Source organism: Orycteropus afer, unplaced genomic scaffold (genome assembly GCF_000298275.1).
Source record: "Orycteropus afer afer isolate SDZICR_OR568_19922 unplaced genomic scaffold, OryAfe1.0 scaffold00355, whole genome shotgun sequence".
Taxonomy (NCBI): Eukaryota; Metazoa; Chordata; class Mammalia; order Tubulidentata; family Orycteropodidae; genus Orycteropus; species Orycteropus afer.
The window spans coordinates 1,205,606-1,218,805 of record NW_006921942.1 but is presented as its reverse complement, the minus strand read 5'-3'; positions in this window follow the sequence as shown (position 1 = coordinate 1,218,805).

The window sequence follows — 13,200 nt, the reverse complement described above, 5'->3', positions numbered from 1 at the left end:
CATGTATGCATTAATGCCACAAGACAGTAAGCTCCTGAAAGGTATAGATTTTCTATTTGTTTTGCCTACATCAGGAATAGAATAGCTCTAACCAGGGAAGTGAAAGGTGTTAGGGAAAAGACATAAAGGGGGACATTCTCTGTGGAATTATTCATCGAAAAGAAGAAAACAATATCCTAGGGATGGACAATTTGGATGCAGATGTGTGGCCTGGATTTTCTTACGTGGAAAAAAATCTAGGAGAGAGTGGAGAGCATGATGCAGTGCATGGTGTCCCAAAATGTAGTTTGTTGTATGTGATGACTTTACATGGTATCATGGACCAAATTTTTTTTTTATTATTTAAGAGCTATATATTAGCTGCATTTTATTCTAAGGTACATTGGAATGTTTTTGACTTGTTAGTGTTCATCAAATGCATAATTTCATAGACAAAAATCATTAGGTAGTTAAGTTTGGGAAACTTTTGGCATACTGTCTAGTTTAAGAGTCCTATAGATCTGGATTCTGATCAGAATCCAGAGTTGTGTAGTAGTGCTGAAGACAAGAGAGAGCTGAGGAAGTTGAGAAAAATCAACTTTAGGTAATCTTGGGCAAGTTTTTAGTTTTCCTCAGGCTACACATCTTTAAAATGAGGTACTCCTTCCCACTCTACTCAGCTACCAGAAGGATTAAGTGATAAAACGTAATATATTAGCATTTAATATATGTGGATCTCCTTCCCCTTCCCAAGGAAAAGATAAGATCGTGTATCCATTCCTTTTGACATGTAAGATTAAAGTTTAAAAGAAAAGAAACTCCTGCTCACCTGGGACTTAGTTGATCTTCCTCTTTAAGGGGAAGGGCAGAATGCTGAGATGGCAGCTCTGGGGAAGGAAAAAGAAGCTCTAAAAGATGAGATCCTCAGAAGGAAGGTTGGGCAATCTACTTCCATAGTGATACTGCCTGGGGAACCCAAGGAGAGATTGCTATGAGTTGGGCTTGATGGCACACAACAACAACAACAAGAGATGAGATCTTCATGGAGGCCCCCAAACTAGCAATTCTGGGCCTTACTGTGGTAGGATAGGGACTTTTGGTTCTTCATCACATGAACCATTCACTTACATGTAGTGCTTTCCTCCTACCATTTCACACTGCACAAACTGCTCTCCATGCTAGATCGTGGGTAACATTCTTCTGTCTCCTGGGGCAAATTCTCCATGACTTCGTTGTTTTCCCCATACTTGGGACACAGTGAAGTGATCCAAGGGCTGCTTCCTGAAAGTAAAAGGGTAAAAAAATAACTGAACCCCCCCCCCCAGGAGCTATGACCTCACTTCCCTCTTCCAGTTCCAGCCACAGCCCAGAAGCTCAGGCAGAAAACCTCAAGTTGTTTTCTCCTGTTGCCTGCGGAAATGCCACTACTTTCATCCTCAACATACTATTTGGGGAAGGCCGGACTTGTGGGCTCCGAGTTTCCCCTGAGCCTCGCCCTCTCCTCTGACGCCAAACCACAGTCTCCCCAGGAGCTCTGTGCAGTTCCTAAACTTTACTGAGCAACTCCTTCGATGTGCTGGAAGAGCCAGGAATGACAACACGGTTGTGTGTCACCGGCCCTCAGAAAGGGCGTCTGCAGGGTCTTCCGAGGGCAGAAAAGTCCAGAACCCACGGGGTTCAGATCTGCGAAGAGAGATGAGCCGCCACACCTGGAAGCCACTTCTCAAAAAGGAGGCTGAGTGATGCAGCGACCGCGGGGTCAAAGCCCTGAACTCCGAAACGCAGCTCCCTCTGGCCCCCCCAACACCACCACCACCACCACCACCACCATTCGCCGGCCTTCTCCTAACCTCGGATGCCTAGACGAACCCTGGACTCCACCGGTACTGCTGCCGCCTCGGAACTGCTCCCGGACTCTTCTCCACATCCAGCATGAGGAAGTTGAGAAGCAAGCGTTCCCAGAGCAGCTTTGATTGTGATTTCCCAAGCAGTCTCCTGGATACAAGTCCCATCATATCCAGCATCCGCTCTAGCACCACCTCTTCCCAGGAGCCCCCGCGACGCCGCTTAGATCTCGCGAGTCTGTGGCTGCCTAACTCAGGGACCGTCTGGTACGTCAGGGTATTAGACTTTAGGCATTGTACTTCTCAGATTTACGTAAACCTCAAATTTTTTCTTAAACCAGAAATCAACAAGAATATGTGTATGCAGGGGGCAGGAAGAGTATGGAGGGAGGGACACTGGGAAGAGGTAACTATGGGGAGGGAGTGGGAGGGGAGCTGTTGCATTGTGGTAAACTGTGGTCAATGACATGCAACAAAGTATATGTGAACTGCTGTATGGAAAGCTAATTTGCTCTGTAAATCTTCATCCAAATCACAATTAAAAAAAAAAAAAAGAATCTGTGTATGAGTGTGTGTGCATGCTTCTTTTATTAAATGTTTATTTACGATCCACTATCACAACCAGGAGCTCTGGTAGCATAGTGGCTAAAGCACTTGACTGCTAACCAGAAGGCTGGTGGTTCAAACCCACCAGCCACTCCTTGGAAGGAAGGTTAGGCAATCCTACTTCCATAGTGATACTGCCTCAGAAACCCAAGGAGGGGTCGCTATGAGTCGGGTCCGACTCGACGGCACATAGCAACAACAACATCACAACCAAATTAAAAATCTTTCCTTCATAAGCATAGGACTGATTCTTGAGCTCCTCATAGGGAGCTCTTTATGAGTGAAATAGGTAGATAATCTCTGTTTCCATTTATTTCCTGAGTCTTAGCAATATCACACTCTGGTGGCCAAACCATCATCTTTGAGACTTGTTTCACCTGCCCTTTGGGTAAGGCATTTGGCTGCTAACCACAAGGTGGATGGGTGGAACCCACCAGCCACTCCCAGGACAAAAGCTGAGGTGATCTGCTTCTGTAAAGATTTGTTATTGTTAGGTGCCGTGAGTCGCCCCGACTCATAACTACCCCTCCTTGGGTTTCCGAGGCAGTATCACTACGGAAGTAGATTGCCCAACCTTCCTTTCGAGGAGTGGCTGATGGGTTTGAACCGCCAGCCCTCTGGTTAGCAGTCAAGTGCCTTAGGCACTAGGCTACCAGAGCTCCTTCTTTAAAGATTTACAGCCTTGGAAACCCAATGGGTGTCACTGTGACTCAGAACTGACTCAATGGCAGTTTATTTATGATCCATTATCACAACCAAATTAAGTGAGTTTGGAGTTTTGATTTTGGCCCTTTAAATCACTTCTATACATACTGGTGTTCAGACATAGACATGAATATCAATCCTCAGAAGGCCATATCAAGGATAACGACTAATTTTAGAGTGTCTCTCTTTACAACCTTTCATAATAATGGGCTTATTTTGCTCCATGTCCTCAACTCAAAAGTTCTGATTGTTTTGAGATCCCCTTTGCCTTTCTCCTTTCACCCTATTTGTGAAGTAGCTATGGTACATGTGTAAAGAAATTTTAAAGACAATTATACATAACAAGTATTGAAAATGTCCACCATAATAACAGAGATTAACTGATTTTTATCTTCTCTCTTCACTAGTCCTGAGTCCAATTTCTACCATTAAACATTCAGAATCTAAGGACTGTGCTTTCAACCTACTCCAATCACAGTCTAGAAAAGCACAACTCTCAGAATCAACTGCCTCTTCTTTGTATCAGTTAATCTCAAGGTCATTTTATCCTTCTTGGGTGTATTTTTCTCACCACCAGCACTTAACTTACCATTCAATATGCCACAAAATAAAATCTGAATTATCCTTGATAATTCAAATTAATATTTTTCTCTCATTGAATGTCATTTATTCATTCAACAGTTCATGTGTTGAGAGGCTATCACATGCTAGATACTTTCTTATGATGTGTTAAAGATGTATCATCCTATTTTTATAGATAAATGTACTCTGCTGTCTGGAGTGGAAATGCTGGTTCTCAGTGGGATTCAGCTGCTCTTATAGAACTAACTGTACATATCCCTCTGAGCATTCTAGAATTGTAGTAAGAACTGTATTTGTGAGGACTAAGTGACTGTTTTCAGTGGCCCATTTTTTCAGAAGTGGACCAGGCCATATCCTTCTTCCTAGTCTGTCTTAGTCTGGAAGCTCCACTGAAACCTGTCCACCATGAGTGACCCTGCTGCTATTCAAAATCCCAGTGGTACAGCTTCCAGTATCACAGCAACAGGCAAGCAACCACGGCACAACAAACTGACACACGAGTGACTAGTTCTCAAAGTTACATGTTTGCCTTTTAGCACTCTACAGGAGTCTCTTGCAACAGATTTGTCCAATGTAGTATGTCATTTGATTTCTTGACTGCTGCTTCCATGGGTGTTGATTATGGATCCAAGTAAAATGAAATCCTTGACAACTTCAATCTTTTCTCCATCTGTCATGATGTTGCTTATTCATCCAGTTGTGACAATTTTTGTTTTCTCTATGTTGAGGTGCCTCTGGGTGGACTTGAAATTTCAACCTTCCAGTTAGCAGCCAAGCACAACCCTGGAAGATGCAAAGACCTTGGTAAATTTGCACAGCTTATCTTTTCTATTGTCAGACAAATTAAGCCTCTTGAACAAGATAGCTCAAGAGGTCAGTGCAATAGTTTCCTAAACAAACTCTCTTTCCTAAGTAAGCATGGGTTCAAGAAACTAAGCTGGTATGAGCAGGAGTCTTAGGAATTGGAGCTGAATGCAGAAATGAGGGTTGCTACCTATAACCATAGATGAAGGGTTTAAGTTCCAGAAGGAAGGATGACCTGGAAACAGTGTTGAATTGAAAAGTCCAAAGCTGTAAGCAGAGAGTAAAACTAGAAGTCAAAAGCAAAATTTCAGGTAACAGGAATAGGTAGGTTTAAAAAAAGGAGTGGAATATTTCCCATGGCAAAGGGCATAGCGAAAGAATGTCTTTCAGATCATAGCATCAGCCAATCACACAGGGTTGGGGTGGGGGAAAGTTGAGTTTTTAATGGCACAGAACAGATTCAGAAAATATTATTTGGTTCCCTCTCATGGTTGTCAGGGATCACCTGGAAGAAGGCTTCAATCACTTACGAACATTCCAAAGATGAGACCAAGTTTAATATAATTGTCCTTCTGGATTGTACTTTTCCAAGTATATTAGGAACTAAACTGGTGTCTTGAGAAGTTGAATGTTTCCTTTATCTCCTAACACCTCTCCATTCTGAGTTGCATGGAGTGAAACAGCTGGAAAAGAAGACTACAACCCTGAGGACCTATATATTTTGAAAAGAACCCAGGATTAAAGTCTCCTAGTTTATATAAACAGTGAGTAAGAAAGAAGACAGTTCTGTGAGGAAAACAAAATGAATTGGGTAGGACTTGTATAGACTTCCCTGTGACCTAATTCTGTCAGCAGTCAGTGATTTGTACTGGCCACTGAATATCCTTCATGTGTCCCCTGAAATTCGACAGATCAGTTGCAGTGGTGTCTGTGGCACCAAGACGTTCAGTAAAGTAACCAAAAATAAAAGCACGGAGTGGAGTGCTTGAAATTGAAGATCGTGGTAAGCATCTTCACAAATTTATGAATATGGTAGACAAGTTATGTCAATAGTAGGTTTTGATTGCTTCTCAGCCTTCTGTTGTTGTTGTTAAGTGCCGTCATTTCCGACTCATAGCGACCCCATGCACAGCAGAACGAAACACTGCCCGATCCTGCGCCAGCCCCACAATCCCTGCTATACTTGAGCCCATCATCGCAGCCACCGTGTCAATCCATCTCGTTGAAGGCCTCCCCCTCTTTCATCGACCCTCTACCCTACCAAACATGACATCCCAAAGAGGGATCTTTGGTCCCTCTTACAACATGACCAAAATAGGTGAGACGAAGTCTGGCCATTCTTGCTTCCAAGGAGCATTCTGGCTGCACTTCCTCCAGGACAGATCTGTTAGTTCTTTTAGCAGTCTTTTAGCAGCCTTCTAGCTGAGATCAGATGTAATAGTAGACTTGGTAGGAGCTCTGGTAGCATAGTGCCTAAGGCACTTGACTGCTAATCAGAAGGCTGGTGGTTCAAACCCACCAGCCACTCCTCGGAAGGAAGGATGAGCAATCTACTTCCATAGTGATACCACCTTGTAAACCCAAAGAAGGGTCGCTATGAGTTGGGTCCAACTCGACGGCACATAACAACAAGGTTTGGTAACACAGATTCTGCCCAAGAACCCTGTTGATATATTTGGTTTTGCCGGGAGCCCTGGCAGCACAGTAGTTAAGCACTCAACTGCAAAGCAAAAAGTCAGTAGTTTGAAACACCAGCCCCTCCACTGGAGAAAGTATGACAGTCTGCTCCCACAAAGATCTGCAACCTTGGAAACCCTATGTTTTTGATGTTGCCGTTACATCGGTTCTGACTCATAGTGACCCTGTGTACAACAAAGCAAAACACTGCCAGGTCCTGTGCCATCCTCACAATCGTTGCCATGCTTGAATCCATCAGTGCAGCCACAGTGTTAATCCATCTCATTCAGGGTCTTCCCCTTTTTTGCTGACCTACTTTACCAGCCATGATACCCTTCTCCAGGGATTGGAACCTTCTGACAACATAACCAAAGTACAAGAGATGAAGTCCAGCCATTCTCACTTCTAAGGAGCATTCTCACTGACAGATTCGTTTATTCTTCTAGCGGTCCAGTACATTCAATGTTTTTCACTAAGACCACAACTCAAATGCATCAATTCTTCTGCAGTCTTCTTTATTCATTGTCCAGCTCTCACATGCATGTGAAGTTATTTGATGCCATGGCTTAGATAAGGCACACCTTAGTCTTTAAAGTGACAGCTTTGCTCCTAACACTCTTTAACATTGTAAGGAGGTCTTTTGCAGCAAATTTGCCCAATGCAATCAATACTCCTTTGATTTCTTGACTGCTGCTTCCATGGACATGGATTGTGGATCCAAGTAAAATGAAATCTTTAACAACTTCAATCTTTTCTCTGTTCATCATGATGTTGCTTATTGGTCCATTTGTGAGGATTTTTTTCTTTATGTTAATGTTGTACTGAATCCATACTGAAGGCTGTAGTCTCTGATCTTCTTAAGTTTTCCAAGTGTTCTTCCCTTTCAGCAAGTAAGGTTGTGTCATCTACATACTGTGGGTTGTTAATGAGTCTTCCTCCAATCCTGATGCCACTGTCTTCTTCATATAGATCAGTTTCTTGCATTATTTCCTCAGGACACAGATTAAGTATGGTGAGAGGATACTATCCAGACAAACCCTTTGCTGATTTTAAACCATCCACTATCCTCTTGTTCTGTTTGAAAGACTGCCTAGGACAATGAAGTGTCCCAGAATTCCCATTATTTGTGATGTTATCCATAATTTGTTATGATCCACACAAATGCTTTTGTATAGTCAATAAAACACAGGCAAACATTTTCTAGTATTCTTTGCTTTCAGCCAAGATCCATTTGACATCAGCAATGATATCCCTCATTCCACATTCTCTTCTGAATCTGACTTTACTTTTGGCAATTTCCTTTCAATGTACTGTTGAAATCATCTTTGAATTATCCTCAGTACTATTTTACTTGCATGTGACATTAATGATATTTTTTGATAATTTCTACTATGTTGGATCACCATTCTTTGGAATAGATACAAATATGGATCTCTTCCAGTCAATTGGCCAGGTAGCTGTCTTCCAAATTTCTTGGCATAAATGAGTACTTCCAGAACTGCAGCCATTTGTGGAAACATCTCAAAGCATATTCTGTCAATTCCTGCAGTATTTTACCCCCATCAATTCCTTCAGGGAAGCTTGGACTTCTTTCTTCAATACCATCAGTTTGTGATCATATGCTACCTCCTGAAAAAGTTAAATGTCGACCAATTCTTTTTGGTACAGTGACTGTATTCCTTCCATCTTCTTTTGATGCTTCCTGAATCATTCAATATTTTGCCCATAGAATCCTTCAATATTGCAACTCAAGGCTTCAATATTTTTAGTTCTTTCAGCTTTAGAAACACTGAGCTTGTTCTTTCCTTTTCATTTTGTAACTCCAGGTCTTTGCACCTTTCATTATAATACTTTACTTTGTCTTCTAGAGCCAACCTTTGAAATCTTTTGTTCAACTCTTTTACTTCATCATTTTTCCCTTTTGCTTTAGCTACTCCCCTTTCAAGAGAAAGTTTCAGAGTCTCTTCTGACATCCATTTTGGTCTTCTCTTCCTTTTCTTTTTAATGACCTTTTGCTTTCTCCATATATGTCCTTAATTTAATTCCACTAACTCATCACTGGTGTTCAATGCATCAAATCTATATTTCAGATGGTCTCTAAAATCAGGTGGGATATATCAAGGTTGCATTTTGGCTCTCGTGAACTTGTTTTAAACTTCTTCACCTTCAACTGGAACTTACATATAAGTAATTGATGGTTGGTTCCACAATTGGCCCCTGGCTTTGTTATGACAGATGATAGTCCCCTATCATGTCTTTCCACAGATACAGTTTATTTGATTCCTGTGTATTCCATCTGGTAAGGTCCATGTGTATAGTTGCCATTTATGTTGTTGAAAAAAATGTATTTTCAATGAATAAATCATTGTGTTGTTATGTGCTGTCATCTCCGACTCATAGCAACCCCTCCTTGGGTTTCCAAGGCGGTATCTCTACAGAAGTAGTTGCCCAACCTTCCTTCCAAGGAGTGGCTGGTGGGTTTGAACCGCCAGCCTTCTGATTAGCAGTCAAGGGCCTTATCCATTATCTCTGGCATAATTTCTATCACCAAGGCTGTATTTTCCAATTATAGATGCTTCTTCTTTGTTTCCAACTTTCACATTTCAGTCACCATTAATTATCAATACATCTTGATTGCATGTTTGGTCAATTTCAGACTGCAGAAGTAGGTAAAAATCTTCAATTTCTTTATCTTTGGCTCTACTGATTGGTGCATAAATTTGAGTAAGTCATATTAACTGATCTTCCTTGTAGGCATATGGATATTATCCTATCACTGATGGCATTGTACTTAAGGATAGATCTTGAAATGTTTTTTTTTTTGGTGATGAATGTGACTCCATTCCTTTTCAATATGTCATTCCTGGCATAAAGACCATATGACTGTCAGATTCAAGATGGCTAATATAGGACTCTGAGGTCTCACTGAGTGAGCTGACTCACTGATTCCTAGGATATCTTTATGTATTCCATTTCATTTTTTACAACTTCCAATTTTCCTAGCTTCATACTTCATACATTCCATGTTCTGATTATTAATGGATGTCTGCAGCTGTTTCTTCTCATCTTGAGTCATGTCACGTCAGCAAATGAAGGTCCAGAAAGCTTTACTCCATCCACATCTCTAATGTTGACTCTACTTTGAGTAGATTGCTCATCCCCAGTCTTATTTTGAGTGTCTTTCAACCTGACGGGTCCATCTTCTGGTACTGCATCAATGTTTTCCTGATATTCATGAGGTTTTCAGTGGCCAATTTTTTCAGAAGTGGACCTGGCCATGTCTTTCCTCTTAGTCTTAGTCTGCAAATGCCACTGAAATCTGCCCACCATGGTGACCCTGCTAGTATTTGCAATAGTGGCATAGTTTCCAGCATCACAGCCACACACACACCACTACAGCCTGACAAACTGACAGCAGATTGGTGGTGGAAACCCTGTGAGGCAGTTCTACTCTGTTCTATAAGGCTGCTATGAGTCAGAGTCAACTCAACATAGAGCAATACATTTGGCTTTTTTTGCTTGTGCAAGCTTCATGGTAACAGGGACTTATTTTATTTATTCTACATTCCCAGGATCTACAACAGTGCCTGGCATACAGCTGACACTCAGTATTTATTATTGAGTGAATCAATCAATTAATCAATGACTCCCTTGAGCAAAGCCCTCAAAAACTAGGGTATGTGTTGGGACAGCAGCCTTCAAATCATTCTGCCCCTCCTCTGGGCTGCCCAATCATGTACCAGGCCTGGAACATCTTCTCATAGATAACAGTTTGTATTGTGTGTTCTGCTCATTTGGGGATATCTCCCTGTTATAGGCCTGATGAGTACTTCTTGTTCTGCTTAATCATGTGCATCACATACCATCTGGCCAACTCCACTGCTATAAATGTTCCTGGTGGTGAGAGAATGGGATCCTTCACTGCAGCATGAGAAGGGTGCATGTAGCTCACCATTCAGCAGGGAATAGCTCACTAGACATGGGGGACTCACACCCACTACTGAGGATGATTCACCTCCCTATAAGTAAACAGTATTCTATCCAGTGCCTGAGTGAAATCAGTTTGTATTGAAGACCTCAACACTTGCCCAATAATATGAAATAGAGGGTAGAATGAAAACAGGTGAGTATAGAAGGTCTTGTTTAAAAGTTGAGTTGGACATTGAAGGATGAAAGGTTTGGGAATGGTGATTGTGGTGGGGGAAAGAGCAGAAGCTGGAGTGAGTAACAGGAACATCAACACAATAAGTGATATCCAAAATTAGGCTGGAGTAGGGCTCAGAAAGAGTTTCCCTGATGATGTGACACAAACTAAATCTTGGAGTATGAGCAGGAATTAGCAAAGAAGTTGGGCAGAAGGAAAAAGGAAATAGCACAGTTGAGCAGCCAAACCATAAAACAGCATGGACTATTTAGGGGACTATCAGATTTTTTGTGACTAGAGAAAATTATGCAGAGGGTGGGGTGGGGCAGATTAATCTTTAACTTCAATTTATGAGAAATCATTAGGAGATTTTATGAAGCAAAGTAGCCTGATTAGTATTTTAGAACAATCACTCTAGCACTGAGGGAGATAGAGAGATGAGTATAGATTAGATATAGAAAAACCAGTTGGGAATCTATTTAAGCAGTTAAACAGAAATGCTAAGAACCTGGTTAAGACACTGCAAATGGGAAAGGAGAGGAGGAGATAGACCGAGGAGATTCTAAACAGATATATAGAACCTGGTAACTGATTGGGGGAGGTGACGGACGAGAGGAAGAAGAATGAGTTAAAGGGGGAGAACTGATGGATGGTGGTACTTCTTCCTGTATTAAGGAATACAGATTTTATTGAAAAGATTTTAAGTTGAGGTTTGGACATACTGACTTTGAGATGACAATGGGATATCCAAGTGAAGATGCCTAATGGATACTGAGCATAATGTTCCAGGGCTCAGAGCAGTTCTAAGATAGAGATGTACATATAAGAAATTAAATATCAATGTATTCAATCAGAGAAAATGTGTAGCTTGAGAAGAAAATATGCCAAAGGACACAACCCTGGGGAAAAAATTTCCATGATCAACAGAGTGAGAAATGCCTGTAAGGGAAACAGAATAAACAGGAACTGATCACAAGCAAAGCCAATGAGTAGGCTGTGAAGCATGATTTATAAAGACCTCATGGGCCAGTAGTAGGTCTCAAGAAGGGCAGCTAAGTTCAGACATTAAGGGAAAATGTTTGGAAAGGGACACTAGTGAACTTGGAGAAGCTGCTCAAAAAGAAAGTACTCAAAGATGTGACTCAGGGAAAAGGACAGGAATGACTAAAGATGGGGATTCTCCACTTCATCTATAAAATGAAGAGTTTTGATTATGTGAATTCCTAGACCCTTTCCAGTAGTAATATTCATATCCTATGAACTGGCACTGACAAATGAGTGAGATATGGAACTCTAACAGTAACCCCATCTTGGGAGATCTATTGTCCTGCCTCTCCAACCACCCATTCACCACCACTCCATCCATATAGTTCCTACCGAAGCTACTAACTCTGCCTACAATCGATTTGTTTAGGGGTAGGCACCTGGCCACTCCTCGGAAGGAAGGTTGGGCAATCCTACTTCCGTAGTGATACTGCCTCGGAAACCCAAGGAGGGGTCGCTATGAGTCGGGGCCAACTCGATGGCACATAACAACAACAACAACAACAGGCACCTGACCCAGTTGGGCCAATAAGAGACCTTCCCAGGATTTTAAGATTGGAAGTGAGTCAAAGACAGTTTCTATCTAGGTGGTGGTAAATGAATTTATGTAAAATCTGGAGCTGATGGAACTGTGATGTACAATGTGGCATAAGACCAAAAAAAAAAAAAAAAAGCCAGAATGAAAAAGGCACAGGGAGCAGAAGTGCAAGATAGAAAAAACTTCCTGGGTTTTTCAAAGTGCTTCCGGCTGTGGTGCTAGTCCTCTGTCAGCATGTATCACAGTCCTGAATATCACAGTCCTGAATTCAACGAGACACCCCAGTACCCTTCTGATACATCCCCCTCTGAGATTTAACTAGCACTAGTTGACTTCTGTTATTTGCAACCTAAAGAGTCTTAATTTAATGAACTTAGTCCACGCCAATATGTTGTTGTTAAGTGCTGTCAAGACAGTTCTGATTCATAGTGACCCTATATATAACAGAATGAAATACTGCCCTGTCCTGCACCATCCTCACAATCCCTGCAATGTTTGAGCCCTTCATTGCAGCCACTGTGTCAATCCTTCTTGTTGAGAATCTTCCTCTTCTTTACTGACCCTCTACTTTACCAAACATGATATCCTTCTCCAGGGAATGGTGACTTCTGACAACATGACCAAAGTAGGTAAGATGAAGTCTGGCCATTCTCACTTCTAAGGAGCATTCTGGCTGTGCTTCTTCCAGGACAGATTTCTTCATCCAGAGCCTATAGAGGAAGGGGAAAAGTTAAGTGGGAGATGAAGCTCTAAGGTAAGACCAGACATAACAAAGGATCTTAAGTGCCAGGCTTCAGATTATACCTGTAGCAGTGGCTGTGGGGATGGAAAAGAGGGGAGTTCCACTAACATTTCATAGAAACATTTAAAACTTTATCAGATTGTAAAATACATATGTACAGAGTCATTGTGTCACTGGCCTTAGTGCTCAGCTACAACACAATAAGCAATGTTAATTAATGCCCATTCATTAACTAATGTTTATTAATTACAAAGTGCTCAAATAGTTTGTTGTAGAAGAATTAGCATAAGACTGGTCCTTATGAGGCAGAGATTAAAGATGTCTCAAATGTCCAATTTTTCCAAACTGCTGTACCATTTCGTCATCTGTAACATCAGCTCCTCCTCCTCCTCTCAGTACTCTCTCTCTTGATTTAGGGTTCTGTATTTCACTGTAACATCTCACAGAACTCACAAACTGCGAGGAAAATGGCTCACACAGTTGTAGAGGCTTGTTGTTGTTGTTGTTATGTGCCGTCGAGTCGAACACGACTCAT